The following is a 26,269-nucleotide window of genomic DNA, read 5'->3' as shown; positions in this document are numbered from 1 at the left end:
TGTTGCCTTGTTCTGATGACAGCCCCGTCATACTTCTGGTCATCTGGCTGGAGGAAAGTTCTTTGCCAACAGCCTCCGTGGATAAAGTGATTATTTTGGCAAAATCCACAAAATAGAATGCCTTATCCACGTAGGGCTGCAGGAAGAGATGGTAGCAGGAGAGTTGTCTTTCTGTTGGCCTTCTCCCGAAAGTCCTTCCATGCTGCTGGTTGTCTGGTTAGAAGACTCTTTGCCAACAGCCTCTATGGACAAGGGCCTCTTTTTGGAAGAACCCACAAAATGGAGGACCTTTTCCACATGGGGCGATTGGAAAGGATGGTGGCAGGGTCTTTGTTTTTCTACTTTATATACGCATTCTTCTGAGCCAACCAATCATAATACGAAGTATTGCTAAGTCTTGGATGAAGCTGGTTGAAAGATGAAAAGTTCAATCTTGAGAATTCAAGCCTATAAGTTCTCTCAAAGTTTTAGCTCTTACATCCAATCTAGCAACCACTCAGTATAGCAGGCAATTCTCTGATTTCCAATCTCAGAGACAAAAGTGGCCTCAGGTCCACCAATCCATCCTCCTGCCTAAAAATGAAACTTTTTCACAGTATAGCTGAGAAAAACCAGAGCTATCCAGAGGAAATGAAATGCACTTTGGATGCTGTAACCCTTCTATCCCCTCTCCTAAGAAGTTTTCTCAAAATCTGGATAATCATCAAGGGTTTTTCAGGGTAGTCCCAAGCATCTATTAAAATGTAATATCAAGTACAGCTGGGGCAAGAGGGAATAGTGGCAGGAGATATGGGCATCTCTTGGTTTTGTTCCTAGAGTTAACTAATTGAAACTGGTAGTAGCACATTGAGAGGACTTAATTACAAAATTAGAGTGTGCATAAAAAGGAAGAAGGGATGTGGCAGAGACTCTGATGCACCTTGCTCAAATCCATGGGTGGTAATAATAAGCCAGTGATGAAAATGGGTGATCAATAACTCCTATAACTTCTCAGCAAGAAGGGCTACAGGAGAATGGGTGGGGTGATAAAGGGGGAGGGATTGAAACAGAGGGAGAGAAAGGAGACTACATCCTTGGAGAGTATTATACCCCCACAGACAACATCCTGACTTAGAAGGGAAATCAGAGCTCCTGGGAGCAATTGGTATCAAGAAAGGTGGGAAGTCATTCACTCGGAGGGAAGATTGCATGGAAAATAGGGAAAAAATAATCACGGGGAGGATAAGGTTTAGAACTGAGCCAGACAATCTGGGACAGAGAGCAGTTTCTACCCTTGGGTGACTTCTATCCTCATTTACTGTCCTCAGGAATTGATACTTCTAAGAATAAGCCACAAGAGAAAAGGGGTGAGAGGGGCAAGACCTATTAGACATAAATTGGTTAGAAGAAACTCAAACTTTAAATGTTTAATCTCATAATAAATATCAAAAAACTGGGGAGGGAATGAATAAGTATAAAGAGTGTAAATCAAGGAAGAGTTTAAAATAGACAGAAAGGGAATAGAATTAAAGAAAACAAAAGAGTTCTTTTTCTAGGATTAGGTGCAGAAAAAGAAAGTACTGCTAGACAAAGGAAGTTAGAGGGGACAGAAGGTTTTAAATTAACCACTTAACTAAGGGGGGAGGGGAAGAAAGGAAGAATTAGATAAAAGAAATAAAGAAAAAAGGAACTGATAATTAAAACTCTAAACTAGGGGGAAAGGAGACAATTGGGAAGGGAAGGCAGAGTTGAGGGACAGAGAAGTTTGTGGTGAGAAGAATTCCAAGCCAAATGTCATAGAGACAAAGCACCAACTTAAAAGAGAAAGGTACCCCCAGAAATTCTGTTTTAAAAAGTAATAGAGCCATAAATGGAATAAATCAAAACCTAATTCTCATAATTTTAAACGTAAATATGCTCGTCTAGTAAAATGAAAAAGTGACAGATTGCGTAAGAATTCAGAACTTCACAGTGCATTGCTTACTCTAAACAAAACGACAAAAAAATCCCACATCTCAAAAGCTGTCATACATAGAAAAAAAGGTAAGATTAGAACACAATCTACTATACATCAGGCGAATTCAAAAAACAGAGTTGAAATCATGCCATCAGATAAAGCAAAAACAAAAATTCAGAATTTAAAGATAAGCTACATTATGTTGAAAAGAACTATCAACAAATTTATAGCAATAATAAACTTAGGTGCTCTGAAAGGCATTGCATCTAAATTCCTAAAGGTAAAAATCAATGAATTTCAAGAAAACAGAGTAACGTATAACAGGAGAGACTTTCTGGACAAAGCTAATAGAAACGTAAAGAAAAGATAGAACCAAATGAAATCTATGGAAAACCAGAGCTGAAAGATTTATGGCATCTTCTAAATGGTAATGCTAAAGAACATCCGAATGAAACTTTTACAAAAATTAACCATACATTTGGGTACACATTAATTACCAATAAATGTAAAAAGGCAGAAATACTAACGTTATTTATAGACCATATCACAGTAAAATCAGTCTTATTAGTGGGCTAAAAAACAAATGACAGTAACTATATGAAAAATGATCACACCACCACAATATACCAAAATTTCTGGGATACAAATAAAGCAGTCCTTGGAGGAAAAATACCGTATATTGAATTAATAGTATACATTAGCAAAATATAAAAGGAAAAGCATGCTTAAAGTTTAGAAATTCAACAAATAATCAAAACCCAAAATGAGTACAGAAAAAGGAAATGTTGAAAATTAAAGGAAATTGATTCAGTTCAGAACTTAATAATACTATAGAAATTATAAACCACTAAAGCCTGGTTCTTTAAAAAGACTACCAAAATTGATAAGCCTTCAACCAAAGTGATTAAAAAGAGGACAGAAAAAACGAAAGAACATGCATAGGAACAAGGTAAAATAACAAAATCAGAAGAAATTCTAAAATTATAAAAACCTACTATGTAATGTTTACATGCCAACAAAACTGACAGCAGAAAGAGAATCACCACAGCAAAAATAAAAAAATTCTCAAATGAACAAAACAGCAAAGAGAGGGATCTTAAATAATCCAGTCTCAGAAAAAGAAATAGAACAAGCTATAAAGGAATTAATTATCAAAGGAAAAGACTGTCCTAATCAGTGTAGAGAAAAGGAAAAATTCTATCAACCTTTTAAAGAATAAATGATACCAATATTGTACAAATTATTCTCAAAAATCAAAAAAGAATGCAATTCACCACACATCTCTTGAGACAAATACAGTCTCAATACCTCAACCAGGGATAATTATAGAACATTATCAATATTGATGCAAAAAATTTTTAAATCCTGTCAAACAAAAGCAACTTATTGAGAAATTTATTTATTAAGTTGGATTTAGACCAGGGATACAAAAATGTGCCAAAAATAAGAAAACGATTTATCAATAATATTGAAAACAAAAATATCCAAAACCACAAAATTATTTCAATAGATAGAAAGTTTTTGACAAAGTACATTACTCATTTATGTTTAAAAAAAAAAACCAGTTCAAAGCACAGTTATAGAGGTATCATTTCTAATATCCTAAAAAGTATCTATCTGAAACTAAAATCAAACATCATCTACAAGGAGTATATACTAGAAGCTTTCCCAGTTAATATGCATTCTCCTCAATATATTTGATGTAGTTGTAGAAATTCCAGCAACAACAAGACAATAGAAATTAAACACATAAAGATAAACCTGTAGACAAAATTATCTTTATTTGCTGATCACATGATAAGATACTTAGGAAATCCTAGAGATTTTGTGAAAAATCTGTGAAAATTATAAGCTGAAACATATAAATTTTAAAGTAAGATCTACCTAATGGAGATTTACAGCCTCGGTAAAGTCATCCTTTCCTCTGCCCTTTAAAGTATGTGGAAATGTGTGCTTTATTAAGTATTTATTAAGTTAAGAATAAAAAGTTTTTTTAAGTATATAGTGGCATGAACTATTCTTGAGAAAATCATGCTTTTCAGGAAACTGGAGGAAAAAATTATAGCACGTTTCATAAAGGTCTCTTTTCTAAGATACACAGGGAACTGAATCAAATTTACAAGGAAAAGAGACATTCTCTAACTGATAAATGGTCAAAGGTTATGAATAGGCAGTTTTCAGAGGAAGAAATCCAAGCTATCAATAACCATATGAAAAAATTCAAATTAAACAGCTCTCAGTTACCATCTCATACCCATCCAGTTGGCCAAGATGGCAGAAAAGGAAACTGACAAAAAGGGATGTGGTACACTAAAGCATTTTTGGTAGAGTTATGAACTAGTCTCATCATTCTGGAAAGAAATTTGGAACTAGGCACAAAAAGCTATTAAACTGTGCATACCCTTTGACCCCAAAAAGATCAAAGAAAGAAGGACCTGTATGTTTGAAAATGTTGAGAGCAGCTTTTTCTTGAAGTGGAAAAGAACTGGAAACTGAGGGAATGTCCCTTAATTGGGGAATGTCTGAACAAATTATGGTATATGAAGGTAATGGAATACTGTTGTGCCATGAGAAATAAGGAGGAAGATGGTTTCCAAAAAACCTGGGAAGACTTTTACAAACTGATGCAAAGTGAAGTGAGCAGAATCAGAACAACTTATACAGTAACAATAGTGTTGTAAGTAAAGATAATCAGATTTGAAAGACTTAGCAACTGTCATCAGCACAGAGACCAACTACACTTCCAAAGAACATGTAATGAAAACATTATCCACTTTCAGAAAGAAAGCCAATTTTCTTCTCTTTCTTTTTCTTTTTTTTGGGGGGGGAGGGGGAAGAAAATTAGCTAATGTAGGAATTTGTCATGTGCAAAATTTGTAATGGGCTCTATTTTTCTTGCCTTTTTAAGCGGTAGGGGGAAGAAGAGGGAAAGGGAGAAAATTCAGAAGAGAAAATAAAATGGAATTTAAAAGAAAAAGAAAATCATGCTTTTGCCCTTTGGGATCACCACTGTTTGGGGACAGGTAAATTGAACCTGGGCACCAAGACTGACCTGTAGAAAGGAATTTTGAAACATCATATTGAGCCAAAATTAACCTCAATGCTTGAAAATAGAAGACTTTTCAATATATTTGGAATAACAATGGATTCTATACACAAAGCTGTCCACTCCCCCATCTCTGCCAGGCCATGCTCAAGGAAAGGGCTTTAAGGGACCCAGAAGCCCCCAGAAAATTTCACTTATGCCAAGGTCCAGTTGTTCTTTGCAGGAAAATCCAAGAAATATTCCTGGAACCCCCTCCTCTCATTATTGGTTTATAACTTTCACTGATATTAAATTAAGTTCTGCCAGCAGCTCAGAGAGAGCCCTTTATAAATAATACATCTCTGCCTCTGGCCACAGCTGGGAAAGTCAATTAATTGAGTTGGATTTGCATATCAATTCAGCTTTGGAATGAAGTCAGCCTTATTCAACCAAATCAATGGAAAAAGAATATGCTTTCCATTTATTGGGGCCCAAGTATGCTTTGATTTGTACTTGGTTCTAAGAATACTTCCAGTGAAAAGACCTTCAATGATTTTGTTTCTAGGTACTGTGACTACAGTCAAAAAGAGATTAAGAATCTTGAAGGGTTAGCTCTAATGCCTAGAAATTATGAGGCAACATCATCATATGCTACTGTAATAGGAATTGGTCAATGAGGATCTAGTGAGGGGGGGGGGAGCAGGGAAGCAAGAGATGCACAGGAAGGCTCAGTGAAGCTGCTTGGGTAAGCTTTGGTCAAAGTGCAATGGAGGGGCCTGGCTCTCCATGTCAGAGCATGTACAAGTATCCTGTGGCTATTCTTGTTCAGTCATTGCATAGTAAAGAGGACTCTTCTGGTTGGCTACTAAGGAAGAAACAAGAGACAGCCTGTAACCTGCCCAGCGGAAGAACTTCCACTCTTTCCTTGGTATTGGACCTAAGGTCAACTCTGAACCCCAAAGGGCTGGTAGAACTGGTCCTTGCCTCCCCCTGTCAGGCATTAGATTTTAAGCCATGTACAAAAGGTGGGAGCAAGGGTGGGTAAGGGAAGATGAATCTGAAAGCATGGTCCAGTCTTAACAGGAATGGTATCAGAAACACTAAAAGCTTGGAGTGAGAAAAGAAAGCCCCAAACTACAAAAAAAGAGTTGTTTTTTGTTTTCTTTTAGGCTGTTTTTTTTTTTAAACTACATTGAGGGAAAGAAGATTAAAGAAGGGGGAGGACCACTACTGGGATGGCTGATGGGACTCCGGCAATGGATGAGAGATAAAAGAGCTTCTCAGCTCTCACTTTGCTTCGGTTTTCTCAGCCAAGGAGAATTATCTTAAGCCTGAAAAGGGCAGACTGAATATGACTAATAAGGATTGAGACTCAAGATAAACGACAAGAGAACCACTCGCTTCCCCTGATGAGTTGGAGTCATAAGGCACAAGTGCACTATATCCTCAGGGTACTAGAAAAAGAACTAAGAGATTTGATTGCAGAACCATTGTCATTGATCTTTGAAAGATGAAAGAGAATAGAAGGTGGGGAACAATTTTAGAGAAGGGATCTTTTTTAAGATAAGAAAATGTATCTATAACCTATAAGCCTCAGGTTTGACTTTCCTAAGGGAAGGAAGAGGGTAGACTGAATGAAGCAATGAATCACGACAACCCCAAGGAAAGTAACCAGCAGGATGCTCTATGCCAGACACCTTCATCAGGTGAGACCACCTCTCTAGGCAATCAATCATCGAAGGTATTAAAGTAAGTGTAGAAAAAGGTCTTAATCCACTTGGAAGGAGGGAAAACCATTGAAGGAAATGAGATGATACTAAATAGGAAGTGCATGAATTGATTAAAGGGTCTGCCATGGCCTGTAGGGCTTGTACCAAAACAGAAAACTAGTTGAGGATGTAATAGTCCAATAACAGGTTTCCCCAGTAGTAGAACAGGTCCACCCAACAGGAAGAGGTGATTGCAGAGGGCTAGCATGGAATCATCAAGAACAGGTCACACCAAACCAACTTCATTCCCTTTTTTGATAAGTTTTACTCAACTGGTAGGTCAAGGGAACACTTATAGGTCTAATGCACCTAGATTTTATAAAAGATTTGACAAAATCTTTCATGCTATTCCTATGTAACCCTCAGATGGTCCCAGGAAATGGGATGTGGCTGTATAGGTAAGGGATTTTGGCAACTTGTTTTGCCCCAGGGTGTGGCAGCTCTACCAAACTACACCTTCCTCTTCCCTCTAAGTAGCACAAGGGGCTCGGTATTCCTAGCTCCGTGCTTCTCCTACTTGTCTCACTCCAGAGACTTGAAGTTCACTGGATGGCAGTGGCCTACCACTTTAAACCACACGAATTTTGCTAGGTCTCTGGTGAAGGGCCTTAAGGATTTGTACGGATCTTTTTTTTTCCTTTCAATAACATCCTTGAAAGGCTGTGTGGCTTAGTGAAGAGACTTCTTTCTTGGAATTGTAAAGACCCGGACTCAAATCCAGCCTCAGATGCTTATTAGCTGTGTGACCCTGGGTAAGTCACTTCATCTCTCTGAGCCTTACCTTCCTCATCTATAAAATAGATAGAAGTGTATGTGAACTAAATGGCCTCAAGGATTCTCCCCTAGCTCAAATCTCTGTTCCTTTGCTACCTCTCAGCACCCTAGGTAACTCTCCAATGCCAGAAGTCATCTGTCTGGATTAGCAGGAAGAGATCTCACACTAGGGAGTGCCCTACACAGCTGACTAAAATAAATAACATCCTTAGAGTGTAATAACTAGCATTTATATAGCACTTTAAGGTTAGCAGAGCACATTACAAATATCATCTCATTTTTCCTCATAACAAACTGGGAAAACAGGGGCTATTTACTATGCTCATTTTACAGATGAGGAAGTAAGGCAGACAGGGGTTAAATAACTTGGCCAGGGTCACACAGCTTCTAAGTGTTTCAGACTGGAGTTGAATGCAGATCTGTCCATATTCCACTGTTCTCTGCCCCGCCTAACTGCCTACAAGGGATAGTCTTGGTAAAGGGATCATCACACTAAGACAAAGAAAGGGTATGTATGTATGATGAGTTTTACAAGCCTTTACTTTTTAACTCAAAACCAAAACTCTGGTTTTCCAAAGCTTGCATTCCAAAGCATTCCGTTTCATCAAGAATGTATTAGAATATCTGTTGTCCCTGCCCCTTCCCCCAACCTGGCCAGTGCTGGATTGAATCTCTCTGCCACTTTGATGGAAAGAAGATGGTACCTGAAAGTTGGTCTCATTTGCTTTTCTCTGATTATTAAGTAGTTGGAACAGTTTTAAAGTGATCATTAGCGATTTGAATTTCCTCATTTAAGAATTCGATTTAACTAATTGATCCACCAAAAATTAGGCTTTACTCTTCTTATAAAATCTAACAGATCTTGGTGCCAAACACTTGGCCCCTCCTGCATCCTCACCAATCGGTTTCCTTTTGAAAACTTCCAAATTGCATTGTACCAAACTCCTTTATATCCATATAATCAAATCTGTCTATTCTGTTTCCTACAACTTCTTAGGATACTTTGAGAAGATTTTTTCCCCTCCTCTGGTGTCGAGGTAAACATATCATTCCTGTTTCTTCCCTTTTTAAATGGCTTGTTTTTGCAAACATTGATCCAACTGGAATTTATTGTAATATAAGAGGCAGCCGAGCACGGTAGACAGAAAACTCAATTTGCAGTCAGAAGCTCTGCTTCCAGATGCTAGCTCTGTCCCTTTACAACCCAAGGGATTTGGGACATGAAATTTCCCCTCTGTAGGCCTCAGTTTCCTCATTTTAAAAATGAAGGCATTAGATGAGATGACCTCTAAAGTCCTCTCCAGTTCTAAATCCTCGAGTTCCAAATGCTGTGGTAGGAGGTGTAGGTCTAAACACGGTTTTTCACTGTCCAATTTTCAAAATCATTCTTCCAAAAAAAATCCTTTTCCCTATGCTTTGTAACAGGGATCAATCAAAGCCAAACTATTATGTGCCTTCACAAAGGATAATAATCAAAGTTGGCTTTTCTATGGCACTTTCAGATTCTCAAAGCATTTCATATCTCATTTTAGCCTCATGTGAAATAAGTTCTATGGGTATTATTAGCCCTTTCTACAGATGGAGAAACTGAGTCAGAGAGGTATAGCTTCGTAGGGAACACCTAGGACCACTGGGCCTGGAGTCAGGAAGACCTGAGTTCAAATCCAGCCTCAGATACTTACTAGCTATGTGACCCTGGGCAAGTCACTTCATCCTGTTTGCCTCAGTTTCCTCATATGAAAAATGAACTGGGGAAAAAAACATGGCAAACCACTCCAATATCTTTGCCAAGAAAAGTCCAAATGGATCACAAAGAGTCAGGCACGACTGAACAACAACAGCTTAGGAGGGTCACATCAGAAGGGGCCAAGAGGCTGGATGTGCATTCAGGTTTTCCTGACCTCAACCCCAAGCTCTCCATCTACTCTGTGTGCCACTGCCCATCTCATAGAATCTGACATTTGCTGATCAACCCACCCTAGGTAAACCAAAAATTCAGCATTTCTTCAACACCTATGTGACAAAAGCAATGTAAAAGTCCTTACTTAGCCTCTTCTAGATGATAAGGTATTCCTTCTAGTGACGGTGATGAGGAGCTGGCAATATAACCAAAGACGCCGTCAGCTAAAGGGATCCAGATCCTAAGGCTGATGATCATACCGAACCACCTCACTTGACATTTGAAGAAACTAAAGAGATTATCAAGCTAGTGAGGAAGAAGGGCCAATTCTAGAACTGAAGCATCCTCGCTCCCAGCCCAAAGCTTGTTTCCACTGCACCATACCTACAGATGTCAAGCTCATTTGATGGATCCATCCATCCTCACATGAGCAAAAGTCCAGTTTCTTCCATTCCTATCCTCTAGGAAATCTGGAGACTATGGGAAGAGAGGGGCAGAGGGGAATCAGGCAGGGGCTGCAGACTGGAATAGTCACCTCTAAGACTGCTCCATTCTACAAGGCACGCATACTCAGACTCCCTTCAAGTGCTCAGCATCCCAGGGGAGAGGGAAGCGAGGCCACATTCCCAGACAAAGCCAGGTCACTGGATTGTTGTTCACTTTCCGAGATGGGATGTGTTTGGGGGGATCCAAACACTGATGTTCTTCTGAGCATCCCTCCAGCACCTTGGAGAGTATCCACCTTCAATGCTCCGAGTAATTCCATTCCATTCAACAAATATTGGTTAAGTCCCTATTCTGTTTGAGGACCCAAAAAAATGCCCCTGGGGAGTTGATCATCTACTGGGTTTGAGAAAAATCAGACATGTACAAATAGGCATAATATAAAGACTGAACATAATGAAAGCGGAGAGGTCCAAACCAAAATACAGGAAGATTGCAGGGAGAAAACTTTCTGCCTGAAGGGATCAGGAAGAGAGGGTACCAGTGAGCTGGTCTTATCTTACTTCCTGTAGCATCCTACCCAGCATCCCACAGCTTCCTCTTAACAACAAACAGAAGGGAGAGCAAGCAGTACACAGTCAGGACCTCCTGGAAGACAGATGATACCCTACAGCTCAAATTAAGACATGTTGTCAGACATGGCCAACGTATCCCTTTGTTTTGCTTAACTGTACACTTTTTTGTTGAGGGGTGCCCAGTTATTGAGAAGGGACAGAGATTTTTTTAAAGAGACATTTTTTGGGACATTTTCCCAAAAGAAGCCCAAAGTGGTGCTCCACTGCTGGGGGTCCCCAGGCCCAGTGAGCATCTGCAGGGGCCCCAAATCCCTCCGGACTCCAAGGTGGTTTTATTCTTCTAAGTGACAGTTGAAAGCCAATGTCAACTCAAGGTGGGGGAGCTAGAAGGCCCACAAGTCCTAAGAGAATATGAATCCCCCATAAAGATGAGGGAACACTGCGGGTGGTGGTGGGGGCGGCCCTTGCAGGTCAGCCACGTGAGATCTTTTCTTTAACCTCACACATATGCCCATAACAACTCAGGGAAAGTGGTTATGCAGGAGTATTATTTAGAGTAGTGGAAGGGCAAGCAGACTGGTGGTATGAGTGTGGTGTGGGGTATGGTGTGCTCTGGACTCTTGGTAGCAGGGGCCATGGACTTTCCAGAAAAGAGGACAGGCTGTTCTGTTCAAGCAGGGGCAAAGGGCTAAGGATTAGGTGAGAGGCCCCTGAGGCTTCAGGTCAGAGAGGCTGGCAAAGAGGGGACCCCAGGATTCAAGGTGGAGCACACCTTCCCATGACTGCCCTACCTTCCCTTGCTCTCCCCTTCCTTCTTTCTATCTCTCCAGTTGTTGCTCAGTCATTTTTCAGTTGTGTCTGACTTCATGACCCTATTTGGGTTGGGTTGTTTTGGGGTTTTTTTGGCAGAGGTACTGAAGTAGTTTGCCATTTTCTTCTCCAGCTCATTTTACAGATGAAGAAACTGAGACCAACAGGGTGAATTGACTTCCCAGGATCACATGTTTATTAAGTGTCTGAGGCTGGATTTGAACTCAGGAAGGAGTCCTGCTGGCTTCAGGCCCAGTGCTCTATCCACTGCAGCACCCCCTAGCTGCCAAAGCTCAGGTAGGTATCAGGGATGTATCTGGTTTTTCCCTTTCCAACAAATATTTAAGTACCTCCTATGTGCCCACCCCTAGGACTCTATACAGATGGCATGGAACCTTCTGACAAGGAGCTTCCTGTCTATTATAGAGACCTCTAGACCCTCTCTCTGCCTCAGTTTCTCAACTATAAAATGAGGAAGTTAGCCTAGACAGCATCTAAGGTCCCTTCTGGCTCTGACACAGAATCATAGACTTAGAGAAGGAAAAGACCTGAGATGTATACATCATTTAGTCCCTCTATCCCATTTTACAGACGTAGAAACTGAGATGAGGGAACCAAGACTGTCAGGGTCCTGAACACAGCCTTGTGCCTCAAACAGAATGCAGCCAAGCTCTTAAGATCATTTATTTAGAACTAGAAAACACTTCCGTACACGTACGCACACACGCACACACTCGCGCCTTTTCAGTGTTAAAAACATAGACATCCACACTTCTGGCCAAGCTGAGGGGAATCTTCTGGGAAAAGATCTTTTATTATGTAAATAATTACCCCCTCCTTTATCATTTTTTTCCAGTTCATTCTCGATGCTCCTATTTGGCAGTCTTAGAGGATTCATAGCATTTTAGGAAGGGGGCTGAGAGAGCATCTGGTAACTCCCCTAATTTCAAAAAGGAGGAAATTGAGGTTCAGAACAGGGCCCCCCACTTTTGGACATGATGGGACTCTGAATTGTCTTTGGCCTGGGCCCCTGCCCAGCACAGAACCCTGGCACCCACACTACCCCCCCCCCCCCCCCCCCCCCCGACCCGAAAGACAAGCTCTCGTGTCCACCATGGGCTGAATAGGCTGCTGGTTAGACAAGTCAAACAGGACTCTCCCTTCAACGAACATTGCCTTTGACTGAATGTTTGCAGTCAAACACCCTCAGTCAGGTTTAATGTCCCTGTGAGCATTTTACTCATCAGGCTGTTTGGAAATGTCTTGTCATTTTCAATTGTTTCAACTATCCTTGACTCTTACTAGCTGTGTGACCTTGGGCAAGTCACTTAACTTCAGAGCCTCAATTTTCTCATCTGTCAAATAAAGAGGTTGGACCAGATGATCTCTAGGGTCCCAGGCCTGTGATCCGGAGTCAACAGAAACCTCATTTTGTGCCGAATGCAAACTGAGTTAAATCTGAAACCTTATTTTCATTTGGTTCAATCCACCAAGAATTTATGAAGTGCCTACTCTGTGCCAGGCAATGCAGGCACAAGGACAAAAACCAGACATCCCATCATTTGAGGAGTTTATATTCTAATGGGGAGTTCACATTCAACTGGGAAGGAAAGGTAGATCAGTGAAGGCTTCCCAGAGGAGGTGACCCCTGAACTGAGCCTTGAAAGAGGACAAAGATTCTGAGAGGTGGGAAATGAGAAGGGATTCCACTGGGGGTGGGGGGGGCAGAGCCTGGGCAAAGGCACAGAGAGAAGAGATGGTATGTTAAATTCAGGGACCATCTGGGAGACTACTTTGGCTAGCTAGAGCATAGTGTGCTTAGAGGGAAGTAATCGTACTTAAGGCAGGAAAGACAGGTAGGAATCAGGTCCTAGAGGGCCCTACTTGTCAGTTGATACATTATCCTAGAGGTAATAAGGAGTCACTGAAGGTTTTTGAGCAGGGGTATGCTATGGTCAAAATCACACTTTTGGAAGATTTCTTTTGGCAGCTTGTAGAGGACATATTGGAGAAGGGGAGACTAGAGGCAGAGAGATTAGGGAAAAACTGATGACACTGAACTGATGAAGAACTGTCCTCAAGGAACTTAAAAATCTATTCTTTGCTTCTTTGGTTTCTAGTATACGACACTATCTTCTAATTGAACCAATTTTGATTCAGTACCTGCTCAGTGTCTCATCCAGGAACACACTGCTTCTAAAAGGCAGAGACAGAATTTGAAAGTAGGCCTCCTGTGCTCAGGAGGCAACATTGATCCAGTAAGAACAAAAAAAAAACCAAAAAACACTGAATTAGGAGTCTAAGGTCCTGGGTTCAAGTCTTGGCTCTGTCCTTTATTACTTGTTAGACCCTCTGCAGCTCCCACCCCTTCTCCACCTGTGATCTGACTCTAAGCTCAGCGTTCTTTTCACTAGCCTGCTATAACAGTCTGAAAAAGGTCACCGGATTTCCATTGGAAATCTACTAGACTGTCAGCCCCTTCAGAGCAAGACCAGCCTCCAAACGTTAACATTTCTGTGCCCATCCCCACTGCCTCTGGTATAAGCCTAGCACAGGATCTTCCACAAAATGTGTGTTCCTCCTTTGTTTGTGGAAGAAAGATTGGGGATGCCTTTGCTTTGCCTTCATCCTGAATTGCATTTTCATGGTGATCCTAGTTTGGGGGCCTAACCTGGGATAAAACCAATGTGGAGAATTCTCCCTCACCTACGGAGATGGGCAAGCCATTTGTACCTTAGAAAAGAAGCTAGTTAGTACAGCGATTGGGTAAGGAACTTGCCCAGGTCACACAGCCAGTAAGGATCAGGGGAGGGACTTGACCTCATGCTGCCTTCACACTAATTAACATCTTTTTTTCCTTTGATTTAAAAGAACTTTTAAAAAATATTTTTAAAGACCAATCTCAGCAAACAAGAAAACAAGCAGCTCTTGCTATCTATCCTAGAGTGAATCTTGAGTGCTGTAAGGCAGCTGGGAATAGGGGGAGGAGGGAGGAGGACAGCACAGATGGGACCCAGAGAGGGAGAAGGAGCATTTCAAGGTCTGTCTCAGTCCTTACCCTAATCTCTCCCTTGTTGGCTTTCTGCATCTCTAACTGGAATGCCGAACCATCTTGTAGATGAATGTCAAAATCCAGGGAAGCGTCGATTACGGAAGAAATGCCATTGTCCTTGGAGCTCTTTGTCAATTTATCAGCTAAAATAACTGCTCACAGCTCAGTCAATTGAGCTGTGCTTTCCTTGTCTGATGGTCCTGCGGCCCATTCCTCCCACCTTGTTTTCATTAGCTGGGGCCGTGATGCTCCTCAACTACGTGGGTGTTACGGGTGTTATTCCTTACTTGGCTACAGCTTCTCTCTATGACCTTGGCTAAGTAGCAGAGCCAGAGTCAGTTCAAATATTGCCTCAGACACTCAATTAGCTGTGTGACCTTGGGCAATTCACTTAACCTCTCTGTGTCTCAAGTTCTCTTCTGTAAAATGAAGGCGTTGCGACTGCCCCTAAGGTTCCTTCCAGTTCTAATTCTCTGATCTAAGTCACTTCCCTTCTCTGGGCCTCAGTTTCCTCCTCTGTCAAATGAGGTACCTGGACAAGACAGAGGATCCAAAGCAGGTAACTGAGTACAAACCCAAGAGGATGGCAAGGTCTTCTGCTGGAACACAAAAGCCCCCAAATGAGCAATCCAATATGGACAAGGCGCTGTTCTAGGTGCTGAAAGCATTTAAAGACAACATTTTAAAATAGTCTCTACACTCTCAAAGTGGGGCAGGGTGTAAAATAGGTAAGAAACAGTGATAATCTAAGGAGGAAAATGCAGAGTCCAAATGAATAATTAAGGGAAATCAGAAGTCTTTCCATAGGAAATGGTCTCAACTGAGTCCAGAGAAAAAGGGTTTAAGTGCTGGTCCTATACCTTCCTACCTCTGTGACTTTGAGTAAGTACCTTCCTGTTCCTGGGCCTCAATTCACTAGCGTACAAAAGGAAGGGGGTAAGGATTGGATCAATATCCACCAGAGTCCTGGTTCTGCCCACCCCAAGTATGTTAGGTTAACTCAAGCTCCCTAGGGATTGACTAGCTGGTAGCCTCAGGCCATGGGACTGTGGCTTTCTGCTGGCCTAGGGAACTCCCACACAGAGTGAGGACCTTCAGATTTGGCAGATAATCCTGTGGTAGGCAAACCAAATCCTGACCCCATTTGACTATGTAGGCTACCCAGATCTACCTGAGCTGAGCATGAAATTCTTGAGTATCCTTTCCTTGCTATGGCTAAAGAAACCTTTTTAACTGGTGAATCTACAAGTGTCTCATTTTGTACCAGTATTGGACTGGGAACCAACCCACTATGGGATTCTGGGGTTAAAACCAGATGGGGGAGTGTGAGTGAGGGTGTTGGACAGAAGATATTCACACCTTTAATTCATCAGAAAATACTAAAAAAGGCAGACTATACTCTAAGTGAATTTTTAAAGTTTCAAACCCATCCCAACCAGTAAGTAAAGTGGATGTTGGAAAGTCACTTCTAGACTCCAGAGTTCCAAGGGAGTGGGGGGGGAAGGGGGAAGTGGGGGGGGGGGGGGTACAGTTCACCAGAATCCCACGGGCAGTTTTCCCTAGAAAGAGTTTAAAAGCTCTGGGGAAGAAGGGGGAGTCCCCCTGGCCAGGCTCCCCTCCAAACATTAAAAAGCTTCCCTATTGGGTTCCAGGGGAGAAAATGGCATGATAATTCAGGACCCTGCTGTAATCCTATGTGTTAGGGAGAGAATGGCAGATTCGGGCTCTCCTGAGAAGATTAAGTGGGCATGAGTTAAAAAAGCTCAATTATAGGGTGATGTTGGAATTGGCGGGGGAAGGGGCAGGGTGAAGCAGCAGGAATCTGAGCTGGCCAAAAAGGCTCCCTGAAGGTGTGAGAGGAGGGGGAGGGGTGTGAGTGGGTCCTTAAGGCATCAATAGGATTTCAGGAAAGAAGGCAAATGCTCCAGGGGGAAAGGTGAAGAGGGACAGCCCTTACTAGGGTAAGGAAAGCTGGTCTAACCCGGTGAGGAGGGACTTGTGCTTTACCCACCTTGGCTGGACAGGGCAGGCCTTGGCAAGGTCAAGCCCATCTCCATTCTCTCTCATGCCAGGGTCCCTTCCAAACTCCCCTGTCCATTGTCCATTCTCCTAGCTGTTCAAGCGGGAAAACTTGGGGAGTCATTTAAATTTAGTTCAACAAATACTAAGCCTCTACTATATACTAGGTAGCAGAAACAAAAGGGAAAACCTTCTTTAGAAGATTACATGCTACTGGGGAGGGAAACATTTTTGTCCATAGATAAACGAATACAAAAAATAGATGATCAATACATAAAATAATGGGAGGAAGGGGCACACTAACAACCAGGGGAATAAGGAAAGACTTCTTATAGGAGGTGGAATTTAAACTGAGCCTCAAAGGAAGTTAGGGATTCCAAGAGGGAGTTAAGGAGTGAGAGCGTTCCAGGCCATGCAAAAGCCTGGAAGGGGTAGACGGAACCTCAGTCACAAGGAATTGCAAAGAGGAGAGTTTGGCTAGAACACAGAGTGGGCAAAGGGGAATGATGTAAAATTAATCCTCTTACGCTCCTCTTTCTCAGTATTCCCTATATATAAATCAGTCCCTTAGCCCTGCCAATTTCTCCTTTAAAATGGCTCTCACGCCTGCCTCCTCATCTACTCTGACCATCTCTCACCACATTTATCTCCTCCTCTCCATTCTGACTGTCCACCTCAAACCTAAATTACTGCCAAAGATGACTACCACCAGATCTGATCACATCCCTCTCCTGCTCAATCACCTTCCATGGCTCCCCACTGACACATTGTGGGATCAGGCCTAGGCTCCTTTGCCTGACACCCAAGGCCCTGAAGGCAGCATGGTATTCTAAGGACTCAAATTTGAATCTTACCTCTACTATAAACTAGATCCAGGGGACCTCACTAATCTGGCAACCCAACCTATCTTCTAACCTCAACCCACCCAACCAAGCCTCCCCCTTTTCCCAGGATTCCACTCATTCCCACCTCAGTACTTTTGCTTATGCCGTGCCTCTACCCAGAATGCTCTCATTCCCACCTTAATACTTTTGCTCATGCTGTGCCTCTACCCAGAATGCTCTCATTCCCACCTCAGTACTTTTGCTCATGCTGTGCCTCTACCCAGAATGCTGTCCTTCCTTCCTCCAGGAAGTCCTTCTTAATCATTCCAGCCCACAATGATTTGGTTATTCAGCAAATATTGATTAAACACTGGCAGATCATTCCATCCTCTGAACTCCCCTAACATTTACCATCTCCACTCCATCCATTAATCATCTCCTACCCAACACTGGGAGTTAAGTTGTATGTCTTACTTCACTGACTGGACTCTTAAGTTCCTTGAAGATCCTGACTGTAGTTTATCAGCTTCTTTATTCCTCATCCTGCCTAAGCCACTACTGTGCACATAGTAGGTGCTCAATAAATACATGTTAAGGGAATGAATGAACAGATAAGAGACTTGGAATACCAGCTAAGGAATGCAGACTTTTATCATTAGAGCAGGGGAGGGATGTGACCAACATGGCATTTTTTTGCAGGAGTGATCAATCAGGCGGAGATGCTAGAGGGCAAGTCTGTCTAGACTCCTGTCCAAAGGGATTTATTATTAGAAAGCTCAAAAGGACCACGTTGTAACATATAACATGGTCCTGTGGCATGCCTCAAAAGAGAATATCAAAGCTGGCCTCCAGTGGACTTCAGGAATTAACTACACAAGAATCTTACTGGTTAGAGCCGGCAAGGGAGCTACAATGGAAATAGTTTGTTGTCAGAGAATCTGGGTTCGAATTCTGGTTCTTCCATTCATTGGCTACATGACCTTGGGCAAAACACTTTTCCTCTAGATCTCAGGCTCATCCTGTGTCAAATGAGGGAGTTGGACATCCAAAGTCCCTTCCAATTCTAAATCTTCGAAAACACTCAGAAAATTGAGACCCAGGGAAGGAAGTAACTTGCCCAAGGCCACACAGTGGGTCAGTAGCAAGACTTTTTGAAAGCATGTGCGCTAAAGCCAGCTGTGGGCCCCATCCCCCACATTTCGCTGCCCTTGCCATTCCCCCGTCTGCAGCAGCACTGCTAGTCTAATGGGAGGGTTATGTCCACATCACCATCCTATCTAGCCCCCTGCTGCCTTTATGGGGCTATTAGTGCTCCTAACTGGAGGGGGAATAACTTTTCTCAGGCCATCAGGAGAGTTGTTAAACAGTCAGTGTTAGATGAGAAAGAGCACAGGCCTCAGGAGTCAGGAGCTTTTGTGTGACTCCTGGTTCTGCTACTTCCAGTCTGTCTGTCCCTTTCATTCTCTGCACCTCAGTAGCCCCAGCTGTTTACACTACCCACTCTGCCAGGTGGTATGAGGGCCAAGTAAGGGAATGCATGTGAAATGCTTTATAAGCCATAGGACATAAATGACAGATATTCTGGAGAAGTAGAATGGCACAGTAGAAACTAGACCAATCTGGGAGTTGAGACCCAGTTTCAAATCTTGGTTCAACCACTGTCAGATCTGAGATCACCTCTCTGAGCCCCTCACCTATAAATGGGGCTTTGTACCTTGTACTTGAAGAAAGTGCTTTGGAAATCTTCAAAACATTACGGAAATATCACTTGTTATTTATTAAGAAAATTTTAGCAGGTTGAGAACTTAATCCTGAAAAAGCTATTTGTGCTGTCTTGTTCTAACCCAAGGTCTTGACAGCTAAGAAGCTTCACCCTTTGTGCTAAAGATAAAGGAGAAGATATCTGAACAGATATCTTCCAAAGCAATGCTTCCATTTCTAGGAATTTCCAAAATACATTCCCTGGCAATAGCTGCCTTTATCCCCAAGCACTGTGCTGGGCACCTTCAGCTATACCAAGTCAAGTAAGACATGGACCCTGCTTTCAAGGGCTTTGCTTATAGCCCAGTAGAGAAGATAGAACGTTGATTAATAGCTTGGAGTTTTTTCTATCTGTCCCACCTTGAGGATTACAAAGTCCTTTACTCACAACCATCCTAGAATGTGGTATTATCCCCATTTTACAAACAAGGAAAATGGAGGCCCAGAAAGAAAGGCAATGACTGACCCAAGATCACATAGATACTGAGAGTGGGGTTTGATCTAAGACTTGAACCCAGGGCTCACAGGTTCCCAAAATATCCCCCATAACGGGTGGCCCCTCAGAAGGAGAGCTGCGGCATAGGCGCCCTGCCAAATGTGTGGTGCAGAGAGAAAATGCAGCAGGAATCCAGAGAAAGGAGAGGTCTTCAGTCCTATTAAACTAATTGAGTCTGAGAGAAGGCCAGAGGATCCGAAAGACATCGTAATTAAATGAAGCCGATCGATGCCAGCCCTTAGCAGCAGCAAAGCCTCCAAAGCCATTGGCTGGGACAGGCGCAATTGCTCTATTTGAGGAGCCACAGAAATGAATTATGGTTGCAATTATGCAAGTGATAAAATGCTCATCTAAATGGGAGCTGTCAAGACTTCACTTGGTTAAACGCTCTGCCCAGAAGCCAGCCACCAGCCGCTACATCATTGCCCGTTTTCTGGCCTGTGGTCCACATGATTAATGAGGACGTTTCTGGACTCCCCTAGAAAAAGGCAATCCCGCTACTCAAATGGTTCTCAACTTAAAGCAAGAAGGGGTGGAGCTAGTGACTCTGCCCTTCATCCCTGACCCAGCTTCCCCCCTTTCTCAACCATACTTTGAATCAGAAGATTGATCAACAAGGTGACTTACAAGCCATTTGGCACAAGCCCCTCATTTTACAGGAGGAAACTGAGGCCCACTGAAAGGCAGTGATTTGCCCAAGGTGACAGACAGTAAAAGTAGGAGAGCTGAGATTTCAACCCAAAGCCTCCTCACAACCTGCTTCCCAACCCAGCCAACAATGAGGATGACCACCCCCTGCCACTATTACAGGTCAATTCAAGGGAGTCATATTGGGTAAGGGTCAGATAATAGGATTTAGAGCTGGAGTATCTTAGATGTCTCCAGTTTCATCTATAAAATGAGCTGAAGGAAGGACATGGCAAACCACTCCAGTATCTTTGCCAAGAAAACCCCAGATGGGGTCACTGAGAGTCAGACATGACTGAAAAACGAGTAAATAACAACAATCTTAGAGGGCATCTCACCCAAACTCTCTAATGTTACAGATCTGTAAGAAATATTTCTCCATGGTCACCCACAAGTAGTAAACAGCAAAGGGAGGATTAGAAGCTCTATGATAAAATTTGCAGATGATCTAAAGCTAACATGTTGGATGATAGGATCTTTTGAAAAGACCTTAACAGGCCAAAATAATGGACTGAACCTTCTAAGAAACCAAATAGGGATAGATGTGAAAGTCATACACTTGGGTTCAAAAAGCAGTTGCACAAGTATAGGATGGAAAATGTTTGGATAAGCCACAGTTCACCAAAAAAATACTTGGGGGGAAGGAGGGAAATCAGTGTACTACAATGTCAAAATCATTCAGCTTCACAGGTCATGTGATCTTGGGTTGCACCATGAGAAGCAGGGTGTCTAAAAGGAGGAACAGATTAGCATCTGCCCTGGTCAGCCCACATCTCAAGGGTTGCGTTTGGTTCTAGACACCACATTTTAGAAAGGATGTCGCTAGATTGGAGAATTTTCAGGGAAGGAAAATCAGAATGGTACAAGGCCTCAAGAACATCCCATGAGAGGATTGGCTGAAAGAACTGGAGATTGTTTAAGCCTGGAGAAGACTCCAGGAGCATGTGAAAGCTGTCCTCAAGTATATAAAGGAATCAAGAGAGCATAGAGAGGAACAGTGGGTAGAAGGTACAGAGATCCATTTAGGCTGGGCATGTAGCAAATGGAAGAGGCCCCCAAAGACTAGAGAGGGCCCGGTAGCCCAATTGTCAGAAAAGGGAAGGTGGAGCCTGCAAATTAGGAACCCATGAGGCTACCTGGGATTTCTGGCAAAATTCTAGGCAAGCTAATTAAAGGGATGGATCATGAGTCGAAGGGAAACTACCCAGCACCAGGGATCTTGCCCTGGAACACGTCCTGCCAGTTTTTGTTTCATTCTTTTTTTGGCCAGTGTTTCTAGATCAGGGGAATGCTCCACAATGCCTGGATTTCACCAAACTATTTGCTGTTCTCGGGTATTATTTTTGTGAATGAGACAGAAAGATGGAGGTCATGCAGTCATCCAATTTGATACTGAATTAGTGAAACCATCCCAAGCAGAAGCAATTTTGCCTCCGTAGCCTCTGCTTTGTGAGACCTTCCCTAACCTCTACCCTTAGTGTTTCTCCCTCCTCAGTTTACCTTATGTTGCTTTATTTCTGAATGTTGTATCCTCCCCTCTGCTTCCCCCAGTAATATGTGAGACACGTAGCAAGGGATATACGTATGTAGCAAGGGATATACGTATATGTATATGTATGTACAAACACAAAGGTGCATACCTGAAGCCAATGCAGCTGTTAAATTTTCATACTGCAAACTACAAATCAGGGTTTGATTAATTTTGTTGACTGGCTAGACTTAGGAAAGTCATGAAAAATGTTCATACTACAGATTAATTTTATGTCATAGAAATATTTTTTTGGTAAAGCCAACACCCTCCTCTAAACATATGTGTGTATTTATGCATGTGTAGATGTGACTTTGTGTCTGCCCCTACTGTTTTATCCATAATAGTTACACAGTAAGTATTTTTAACTGAATTAAAGGCAGGTGTCATGTCTTCCCTTAGTCTTTTCTTCTTGAGACTCAACATTCCCAGTTTCCTCAATGCTCCCAAGGTGGTCTCTTGGCCCCTCACCATCCTAGTCACTCTCTACTTTGTTAGTCTGGAATACGACCCTCAGAATCCTCTAGGTGGGCTCTGTCCAGGACAGAGAACAGTGGTGCTAGCAAGAGGAAGGAAGTCACTTCCTGTCTCAGGGATCTAGCTTCCTGATCTGGCATGCCTGGAGCACCTCTGTCCCAGCATGGCGGGGAGAGGAGGTAATGATGAGGGCCTAGAAACCCTAAATGCTCATTCTCATTCCTCTTTTTCTGCCTTCCTTACCTAAGATAACACTGACTGGCTGGCTGCCCTGACCGAGCTCCGGGCTCCTGCAGTCAGCTCCGACTGCTGAATGGAAGAGGTTAGCGGCTCAGTGGTGGAAGCTGTAAAGACCTGTACTGTGCTTTAAATGTATCGGAAAGAGATGGAGCAAATTGTGCAGACTGAATAGTACTCATACTCTGTCTCATTCATTCGTCCAGCCAGTGGGCCATTCATTATTGTTCATTCAACAAACAGGCCTACTATGTGCTAAATGTGATAGGTGCTGAGGATACAAACATAAAAGACTCTCCCTACCTTCAAGCTTTTTTCTTTTGGGGGGAGGAGGGGGAGCAGGGTTTCTATGTTTAAATGACGAGCAAATAAATACAAGGGGAGAAGGATAATCAGTAAGCCTTCACTGTATGCCAGCCCTGGGGATATGAAGGCAAAACAACCACCACCACCCAACCCGATTCCCATGCCCCTGCCCTGGGAGCTCATGTTGGACTCTGCTTCCCAAACCTGTCTGTACTCCACCCCCTTGTCCCCAGTCCCCTGGCCACTGCTGGCCTCTTGCATAGACAAAGACTAGGCTCACTTCCAGTCCAGCACTATTGCCACTGTGGCCTTTCTGCTCTAAATCGAAATCCATCCCAGCCCTCTGACCCCAAGTAGCAGGGCGACCATGGGTGACCATGTGGGCTTCATCCACAGACCCAAGCTAACAATACCTGTTCTGAAACAGGCCTCAGAGGCATCCAGGCAGAAAGAGAAGAGGACTAGCTTCAGCCAAGAAGCCTTGGGTTTAAGTCTCTTCTGAGGCCTCTGGCTGTAGGAACCCAGGTGAAGTCACAGAGGCGCTCAAAATCCCAGGCAATTCCCAGCTGAATGGCTGATCTGCATTTGTCAAGATTTTATCACCTCTCCTCCAACTGTTCTTTGTCTCATCTCCAGGGGAGTTCTCTCCCTTTTACAATGCAAATGCTCCAGGCTGGGAAACTCATTCAATCTTCCCCAGCTCGAAAGAGAGGTTTTCTTCCTAGGGAAGCCTGGGGCTCAAGTGGGAAGGCAAAAACAGCACAACAGAAAATGGGAGAGGAGATTTGGCTGACCAGAGAGGAGACCATCTAGTCCAATGCTCTCATTTTATAGAAGGGGAAACCAGATCCATCAAGAAGTGACTCGCCCAAGGTCACAGTGGCAGTCAGGATTCAAACTCAGGTCCTCTTAATTTCAAAGCCAGTATTCTTTCTATTGAGTTCTCAGACATATTTTAGAAAGAATCAGAGAACCTAATTTGAGTTAACATCAGTCAACAACCATTTCCTAAGTACTTAACCATGTGTACTATGCTGAGCACCAGAGATATAAAGGAAGACAAGAACCTAGTTCCTGCCTTCAAGGAGCCTACATTCTAAAGAGGAAAACAACGTAGAAATAATTAGGTACGTAGAAAATATAGACAGAGTAAGTAGAAGCTAATCTCAAGGGGATGTGGCATTAGAAGCTAGAGGTGGGGGGATAAAGCCTCCAGCAAAAGATGGGAAACAGAGATGGAAAGGGAGAACAGAACAGACATGGAAGCAGTCGGTGCAAAGCCACAGAGATGGGAGAGTAAGGAACAGCAAGGACAGTGGGGCTGGATCAGAGTGCATAGAGGGGAGTAACGTGTAAGAAAACAGAAACAACAGAAAGAAGTCAGGCTGTGAAACAGGAGGTCTTATAGCTCCTGGAGGTAATAAGAAAGCCATGTTCACATTTTCCTACGTTCAGGTCTGACCATGTCACCCCCTCTCTACAATAAATGGCTCTTTATCACCTCCAAGATCAAATATAAAATCCTGTTTGGCTTTTAAAGCCCATCATAACCTGCCCCTCCCTACCTTTCCAGTCATCTTACATTTTACACCCTCCCCTCCACTACCTCCACCATCACCAACTCCACCGCCACACTCTGAGATCCAAAGACTCTGCCCTTCTTACTGTTCCTCAAACATGTCACTTTATCTCCAGACTCCAGGCATTTTCACTGGCAGTCCCCCTTACCTGGAATGCTCTCCCTTCTCCATCTCCTGGCTTCCCTTGCTTCCCTCAAGTCCCAACTAAAATCTCACCTGCTACAGGAAGCCTTTTCCCATTCCTCTTAGTTGTAGTGCCTTCCCTCTGTTGATTATTTTCAATTTATCTTGCATATAATTTGTTTGTACATAGTTCTTTGCATGTTATCTGCCCCAGTGATTCTAAGCTCCTTGAGGGCAGGGAATGTCTTGCCTTTCTTTGTAAACTGGTGCTTGGCACAGCGGGGAGGGAATGGAATGACATGGTCAAACCTGAGATTTCTCAAAATAACCTTGGCAGGTGAGTGGAAAGAAGGGGAAGAAATGCCTTGTGGAAGGAAGACCAATCAGAAAGCTGTTGCAAGCATTCAGCCACAAGTTAATGCCTCCCCCTGAAGTAGGGAGGTGAGTGTGTAAGTGGAAGTAAGGGGACCTAGATATTGTGAAGGTAGAAACTAGGCCAAGATTGGTAAGGGATTTTGTACGTGTGGGGTGAGGGAGGGGAGGAGACTAGGACAACACTGAGGTTGGGAGCCTAAGGGACCTGGACTGTACTGGTGCCCTGCCCTAGACCTTCAGTGAAGGCAGGGCTGTGCTGGAGTCTGCTCAAACCCGCAGGATCCAATTGTGAGATTTTGGTGTGAGGATTTACACCAGAGCTTGGTTTGTTTTGTAGACTGTCTAGTCTTAAAAGAAAGTGATGGAGAAAATGTTTAAAATGCAGATTTCACTTGAAAGTGTGAATTTTCCCTGAGAGCAAGTTGTTAAACAATTACCAGCATGCCCCGGGTAGGTGGGCAATTTGAAAAAGGGGAGGGGGTGGAAAAGGATAGTGAGCTCTCTTTTGAAGAGGGTAGCCAGGGTTTCAGATTCCACACTAAAGCCCAGATGCAGGGGAATGGAAAATCAAGGTCAGCAGAAGGTCCACTCAAGAACTGACCACACTAAGGGAGCAGCTTTGGAGCCCAGGACCAAGACAGGCTCCACAGCCTGGGGGAGAAGCCTGGCTAAGCCTATGGGTGGAAGTTCAGGAAGCTCAGCTACCCTGGGAAGACTTATTGGGGGAGAGGGGATAGGCAGGGCTAGGGTTATGAAACAATAACAGTACTTGCACATAACCGGGGCAGAATTGATGCTTGTTCATTTGAGTTTAAAAAGATATTACTTGGAAAGTACTGGACTGAGAATAAGGCAGCCCAGAAGCCTGGATTCCAGTCTCAGCTCTGACACTGTATGATGTTGGTAAGATATTTCCTTCCCTATGCGCCTCAGTTTCCCCTTTTAAATAAAAAGAGAGGGGTGGATTAGCTAGATGATCTCTAGGACTTTCCCAGATCTAACATCTAATCTGATGGTTTTACAACAGGGGATACGAGATAATGCCCTAGGAAGAACACTGGGTCTAGAGTCAGAGAGCCTGGGTTTAAATCCTACCTAGGTCAGCAGCCTACTTGCTGTGTGAATTTAGACCATCTCCCTTGATCCCTGCAGACCACAGTCTGAGTCCAGATTTGAACTTGACTGTAGGCCTGCCACTCTATCCACTGCAGCATCACTTAGCTGCCCATGTGGCCTGCAGGGATCCTTAGTATGTACCATTTGGTGGCCATGTTTGTATTTGAGCCAACCCTAGCCTATTCCCTACCCCCACCCGTTTGTGTGCTCTGTACAAGAGGCAGGCAGAGATCTGTAGTTAATAAATGGAATGCTAGCTAGCTCTAGGGAGCCAGAGATCACCTTGTGAGGTCATACTCCAGCCCAACACAAGAGGGCAACGTTTCAGAGAGGTGAACATGGACCTCCTAGGATGGGGCAGAAATAGCAGAGGCATCCTCAAATCAACTTTTTAATGAAAAATCAGTTAATAGGGAAAAAAGAACTTGGACCTCAGGACACAAGGCTCCATGATG

The sequence above is a fragment of the Notamacropus eugenii genome, chromosome X (assembly GCF_028372415.1).
Source record: "Notamacropus eugenii isolate mMacEug1 chromosome X, mMacEug1.pri_v2, whole genome shotgun sequence".
Lineage (NCBI taxonomy): Eukaryota > Metazoa > Chordata > Mammalia > Diprotodontia > Macropodidae > Notamacropus > Notamacropus eugenii.
The sequence above is the reverse complement of the archived record's forward strand: the minus strand, read 5'-3'. Positions refer to the sequence as shown.